Source organism: Microtus pennsylvanicus, chromosome 8 (assembly GCF_037038515.1).
Source record: "Microtus pennsylvanicus isolate mMicPen1 chromosome 8, mMicPen1.hap1, whole genome shotgun sequence".
NCBI classification, from domain to species: Eukaryota; Metazoa; Chordata; class Mammalia; order Rodentia; family Cricetidae; genus Microtus; species Microtus pennsylvanicus.
In genome coordinates this window covers 60,549,881-60,557,539 of record NC_134586.1, presented here as the reverse complement: position 1 = coordinate 60,557,539, position 7,659 = coordinate 60,549,881, and positions in this window count along the sequence as shown.

The window sequence follows — 7,659 nt, the reverse complement described above, 5'->3', positions numbered from 1 at the left end:
TCATTCTGTAGACCAGGAGGGCCTTGTACTCACAGAAATCGACCTGCCTCTGTCTCCCGAGTGCTGTGATTAAAGACATGCAACACCACTGCCCCACCCCCAAATTCTTTATCTAGACACTTAGTGCTATGAACTTTCCTCTTAACAATGCTTTCTTTATGTCCCATAAGTTTGGGCCTGTGGTGCATTCATTTTCATTGAATTCTAGGAAGTCTTTAATCTATTCCTTAACCCAGAGGTAATTCAGTTGAGAGTTGTCCAGTTTCCATGAGTTTGTAGGCTTTCTGTAGTTTGTGTTGTTAATGGATCCTTACTTTACCCCATGGTGATCTGATAAGATACGTGGGTAATCCCAATTTTTTTGCATCTGTTGAGATTTGCTTTGTGACCAGGTATGTGGTCAATTTTGGAGAAGGTTCCATGAGGTATATTCTTTTGTGTTTAGGTGAAATGTTCTGGAGATGTCTATTAAGTCCGTATGAGTCATAACATCAGTTAGTTCCCTTGTTTCTCTGTTAAGTTTCTGCCTGGCAGAACTGTCCATTGGTGAGATTGGGGTATCAGTCTCTCACTATTAATGTGTGGGGTTTGATGTGTGATTTAAGCTTTTGTAATGTTTCTGTTACAAATGTGGGTGTCCTTGTATTTGGAACATAAATGTTCAGAATTAAGATTTTATCTTGGTAGATATTTTTCCCGTGATAAATATGTTGAAATCTATTTTGTTAGATACTAGGATAGCACTTGTTTCTTAGGTCCATTTGATTGGAAAATCTTTTCCCAGCCCTTTACTCTGAGGTAATGTCAGTCTTTGAAGTTGAGATGTGTTTCTTGTATGCAGCAAAAGGATGGATCCTGTTTTCATATCCATTCTGTTAGCCTGTGGATTTTTATAGGCAAATTAAGTCCATTGATATTAAGAGATATTCATGACTAGTGATTGTTAATTCCTGTTATTTTTGTTATTATTTTGGTGGTGGTTGTGGTAGTGTGTGTGTGTGTGTGTATTTCCCTTCTTTGAGTTTTTGCTATGTGAGATTATTGCTTATGTTTTTGTGAGTGTAGCTAACTTTCTTGGGTTAGTGTTTTCCTTCTGGTACTTTCTATAGGACTGGATTTGTGGATAAGTATTCTTTAAATCTGGTTTTGTCATAGAATATCTTGTTTTCTCCATCTATGGTGATTGAAAGTTTTGCTGGGTATAGTAGTCAGGCTAGCTTCCGTGGTCTCTTGGAGTCTGCAAAATGTCTGTCCTTCTGGCTTTTAGAATCCCTATTGAGAAGTCGGGTATAATTCTGATAGTTCTCCCTTTATATGTTACTTGAACCTTTCCCTTCATAGCTCTTAATATTCTTTCTTTATTCTGTATGTGTATGCTTAGTGTTTTGATTATTATGTAGTGAGGGGACTTTTTTTTTGGTCCAGTCTATTTGGTATTTTGTAAGCTTCTTGTACTTTTATAGGCATGGCCTTTAGGTCTATGGTTTTGTTGAATATATTTTCTGTGCTTTTGACTGGACTTCTTCTATCACTATTATTCTTAGGTTTGGTCTTTTCATAGTGTCCTAGATTTCCTGGATGTTTTGTGTTAAGAATTTGTTGAATTTAACATTTTCTTTGATTAATGAATCTTTTCTCTATCATATCTTCCACACCTGAGATTCTTTCTTCCATTTCTTGTATTTTGTTGGTAATGCTTGGATCTGTTGTTCACTTTTGCTTACCCAGATTTTCCATTTCCAGAATTCCATCCATTTGTTTTCTTTATTGCCTCTATTCAATTTTCAAGCCTTGAACTATTTCCTTCACTTGTTTATTTTTTCTTGAGTTTCTTTAAGGCATTTATTGATTTCCTCCAATTTTTTTTGTCTTTTCCTCAATTTCTTTAAGGGAATTTTTCATTTCCTCTTTAAGGACCTCTGTCATGTTCATAAAGTTATTTTTAAGGTAATTTTCTTCTGCTTCATCTGAGTTGGGATGCTCAAGTCTCGCTGTTGTAGGAACACTGGGTTCTGGTGGTGCCACATTGCCCTTTATGTTGTTTGTAATCTTACACTGCTGTTTACCCTTCTGTTCTTCCAGCTGGAGTGGGTGGTGCCTCTACAGGGGCTGCTGATGTTGAGGGGATTGGTTGGCCAAGGGGAGGATGGGGTCAGTGAGTTTGGGCAGCAGAGTAGGTTACAGTGTCAGGGGTGGTGGAGTAGCCTGCCTGCAGGTCTCTCACCTGTTGATTGGCTGCAGGGGACTGCTCCAGAGCAATGATCTACAAGAGTTGGGGGCAGGACCCAGTTGTTTGCTGAGGGAGGAGAAGAGGCACAGGATGTACCTACCCTGGGGCTAGAGGCCTGAAGATTGGGGTGGTTTAGGTGGGGACCAGTCACCCACCTGTTCTTCCCATTGGAGTAAGTGGTGCTTATATAGAGGATGCTGATGTTGCAATGAGTGGTTGACCAAGGGGAGGATGGGTCCAGTGGGTATGGGGATGGTGGTATAGTCTGCCCGAAGGTCTCACCTATTGGCTGGCTGCTGGGAACTCTGGATTATTTTTTTAATGAGGTCTCAAATCACCAAGGCTGGCCCTACATTCCTGTGGTATCTAAGGCTGTCCTTGAACCCCAATCCTCCTGCCTTCACTTCCCAAGGGCTAGGAAGACTGCACTGCCCTCCCAACTTTATGTTACTTGTTTAGAAAAGAATACAAGAGAGAAAGTTTGGTTCAAAGACAATACTGAATTCTCAATTTGATATTGGATGAGAATTATATATAATTGCTGCCTGTTCTCACCTTCAGAATAAAGATTAATAAAGGATTATTCCTTACTACCTACCCAACAGATGACTCAGAGAATAATAGCACCTGCTGCTCTTCCAGAGGACTGGAAGTGAATTACCAGCACCTACCTCAGGTGGCTCACAAGCCCTGCAACTCTAGCTCCAAGGGATTCAAATCTGTCTTCCAGACTCCTTGGGCATTTCACTAATGACACACATGATTTAAAATTAAATATAAAAAGATTATAAACCTCCAGAGACCAAATAAAACAGATCTCATTTAGCCCAGGCTCACCTCAAACTTTCTATGTAGACAAGGATGACTTTGAACTTCACATGTCCCTGCCTCAAGTTCCCAAGTGTTAGGATTATAGGATTACAGTTCATGTAGTAATTGATCCCAGGGCTCTGTGTACTGTACATAACATATCTACCAACTGAACTGCATCCCCAGCCCAGTGGCTAATTTAAATCCAAATGTACTAGTAAGCACTTGAAAATACACATAGGTTTAGTTATAAGAACAAATACAATATTAACTTTTAAATGAATTCCATATTGAAAGAATAACATTTGGGATAGAGTGAGTTAATTTTTGTGTCATTCAAATTGACTTAGGTCAGTTTTTTCAGTTTCTAAATTAGAAAAGTGTAAATCACACATGTGGCTAATGTTCACGATTTACATTATGTTCTAATATTTGCCCATCCTGACCGGGTAATTTCAAGGTCACTGAGTTGCCTAATTTTATGAAACATACTATCCATATTAACTTAAAACAGTACACTGAATAAAATCTTGATAAGAATGTCGTCCATTGCATATAACTTTTTATGGTTTTCTTTGTTTTTGTTGGTGGTACTGGGATTTGAACCTAGAGTCTTGCCTATGCTAGGCAACAGCTGTACCACTAAGCTATATCCCTAGCCTATGTTCACAATTCTTTAAGGCTTTGTATGTATCTTTGTTTATCATGCCAAAAAAAACTATGAGAAATCACAAGGCATTCTAATCACATATTACAAGGGGGGAAATGGAGGTTGTGTAATCAAAGCAATTAGCCTCAGCTCACACAAATTACAGGCACCTGCTATAAGATGTGAGCAGTTGCAAGGCTAAGGCAATAAAGATGCTGCAGTACAAGGCGTTCATTTGCTTTCAAGTGTCTTTGTAAAGGTCTGATGCCCTCTGCCCCTCAGCTTGCAACATCCCAACAGCTATTCCCATGATGCTCACAAGATTGCTAATGTTCTGGAAAGCATCCGCAAGCTACAGTGTTGTCTTCTCACCTCTGTCCCTGTGACCCTAGGGAGGCCTTCCCTGTAGAAGAGGCAGCATGGCGGCAGGGAAAGGCACAATGAAAATCCCTTGCATGCTGAATTCACTCACCAGGAGGGAGCAGATGACTTCTGGTCCAAGGTCCTTCCCTAGAGGATTACATTGATCTAGCACATGGGACACTGCCATGTCTTTTGTTAGGCAGGGCTGCTTCCCATCTTGACCTCAGCACTGGATGCTGCAATAGCTCAGAAAGTGCCAAGAGACTGTAAGATACTGCACGACACCCAGAGACTCTAAGATACTGCCACGACACCCAGAGACTCTAAGATACTGCCACGACACCCAGAGACTCTAAGATACTGCCACGACACCCAGAGACTCTAAGATACTGCCACGACACCCAGAGACTCTAAGATACTGCCACGACACCCAGAGACTCTAAGATACTGCCACGACACCCAGAGACTCTAAGATACTGCCACGACACCCAGAGACTCTAAGATACTGCCACGACACCCAGAGACTCTAAGATACTGCCACGACACCCAGAGACTCTAAGATACTGCCACGACACCCAGAGACTATAAGATACCACCATGACATGACACCAAGGGACTGTAAGATACTTCCGTGACACCCAGAGACTCTAAGATACCGCCACGACAAGGAGTTACTGGTAAAATGGGGAGCAAACAAGTTCCATGGCAAAAATGGCTTCCAGCACAGACCAATGGCTTTCAGCACAGACCAATGAGAGATGTGGGAGGAGGAGGCAGAGCTGGACATGGGGTCCAGGAGGTCTCATTAGGATCTCACTTTGGAGGTTTCCAGTATAAGGGTGCTCCCAACTCTACTTTAAAGAAGTCTGGCAGGTGTCATAGAGTAGGACAAATGGGAGCGAGGAACTTGGAGCAGGGGGACACTTTGATAAACATCACTGAAAAAGACACAAAGGCAGTGAACTTTTCAAATACCCAGATTCCTCTCTGTTGAAGGAGGGAGGGCCTGCTTTTTGTCCCAGCCACCCAGCTAGCTTAACTCCCAAAATAATCACACAGAAATTGTATTAATTAAATCACTGCCTGGTCTATTATCTCTAGCCTCTTATTGGCTAACTCTCACATCTTAATTTAACCCATTTCTATTAATCTGTATATTACCACATGACAGTGGCCTACCGGGAAAGATTCGGCATGTCTGACCTGGCAGCTCTCTGTCTGCCCTTCTTCCCAGCATTCAGTTCTGTCTACTCAGCCTACCTAAGTGCTACCCTATCAAAAGACCAAGGCAGCTTCTTTATTCAACCAGTGAAAGCAACACATAGACAGAAGAACCTCCTACACCACCTTCCACTGAGGCCCAGGTCAGGACCTTCTCATTTGGCTCTTTCTGTTTGGTTTGGCTGAACCAACAGCTGCCAGGGTGCCATTCTGGACAAGCAGATAATTGTTGCTGGAGACCCAAGACCTGAAGGAAATGGACAGAAGTGGCTGCCCAGGGGCTATGGGGAGAGCACCCTTCTACTTCCACTAGATTCTATCTAGGCAGTGGTTCTCAACCTTCCTAATGTCGCGACCCTTAAATACAGGTCCTCATGTTGTGGGACTCCCAACCACAAAATTATTTTTGTTGCTACTTCATGACTGTAATGTTGCTACCATTATGAATCATAATGTAAATATCTGTATTTTCCGATGATCTTAGGTGACTACGGTGAACGGGTCATTTGGTCCCCCCAAGGGGCTGCGACCCACAAGTTGAGAACTGCTGTGTTTAAGCAAGACTGGTCAGCCACCACCTGTTCTGGCCCCCACAGTGGCTTTCAACTCTCCAGACCCAGGGTCAGAGGGGTTACCTGCTACTCTTCTATTTTTATTTCTCAGACAGGGTCTCCAGCTTGCTGTGTAGCTGAGGATGACCTTTTTGCTCCTGCTCCTCCTGTCTCCCCAGGTGCTGGGGTCACGAAAGGTCTGCCACTATACCTCATTTAGGTGATGCTAGGAACCCGGAGATTCATGCATTCAAGGCAAGCGCCAACTGTTAGACTACCTCTTATGTTCTTTTCCAGAAAATATAAAGCAATGTCCCTGGGGTTGTTGTTGACCCAGTGCAGGTTTTTTGGTTGTTTCTTGTGTGTTTGTGTTTGTTTCTCAGACCCATTCACCATATTTCTAGCCAGGGCACTAGGGAAAGGAGGGCAGGTTAGGCATACTGCAGTCCACATCAGCTTTGACCCTAGGCTCCTAAGAACAGAAGTGGTAGGAACAGCGTGGGCTGAAGGACAGGCGAGGAGAGCGCAGAAGACACAGAGGAGGCAGGATGTGAGGCTGTCTCTAGATTCAGACCCTTAAAAGGTTTGGACTCTGGTGTGGGACAATTGTTTGTATTCTATCAATTATATTTTAAATAAATGCTGATTGGCCAGTAGCTAGGCAGGAAGTATAGGCAGGACAACCAGACAGGAAGCAGAGGTGGGTCAATGAGAACAGAAGAATTCTGGGAAGAAGAAAGCCCATTCCTCTGCAGTCCTTGCCCAGCCACAGAAGAAGCAAGATGTGACTGCCTCGCTGAAAAAGGTACTGAGCCATGTGGCTAACATAGACAAGAATAATGGGCCAATATAATTTATAAGAGTTAATAAGACCTGAGCTAATGGGCCAATCAGTTTATAACTAATGTAGACCTCTGTATGATTTCTTGGGACTAAATGGCTTGGGGGCCGGGCAGAACAGAAACTCTGACAATAGGACTCTGGTGGCCATGGTGGTATATGTCTGTTATCTCAGCATTCCAGGAACTAAAGAAGTATGGAGAGTTTGAGGCTAACCTGGGCTACATAATGAGACCTGGTTTCAAAAACCTGGAAAGAAACCAGGCATGGTGGCACACGCCTTTAGTCCCAACCCGAAAAAGGCAGACTGTAGTGTCAGTGCTACTACGTGTACTATGGTACTCTGCCTGTAGTGTACCATGGGAGGTTAGCAAGGCAAGGGCCTGGAGATTGACATACACACAGACAGAGAGACAGAGATACAGGTCATCCTTGAATTCCCCAAGAATGCCCCTTTTATTGTGTTCCAGGGCAGCTTATATAGGGATCCTTAACTGATAGCCACGTCCCAGCCAAACCCACCAGAAACTACTCTCCAGCCATCAAGAACTCCTGAGGGTCTCGTGCTCAGAGCAGCTGCAAGCATAACAAATTGTTTACAGGAAATTTAGGGTCTGGGGGGTCCACAGTCCCCAACAACAGACTCATGAAGATCTCTGTGAGTTCCAGGCCAGCCAGGACTACAAAAAGAGATCCTGCCTCAAAATAAACAAATAGCAACATAAAGACACCCCCTCCCCAACACACACACACACACAAACTGTATAGAAGGAAAAAAAAAGTGGGCTCTGAAAAAGACTGCAAGGGTAACACTGGGCCCTTGAGGTTTAGAAAGTGGGGGTAGGGAGGCCCCTACCGTACCTCCAGGCCTTGATATCTCCTGTGGCTCAGGCAATGTGCACCTGCAAACCACTCTGGAAGGAAAGTTGTTTAGTTAGCGCCAACCCAGGAGCCTGCCGCTGGCTGGGGAAAAGCCACTTTCCTTTCCCAGGAGA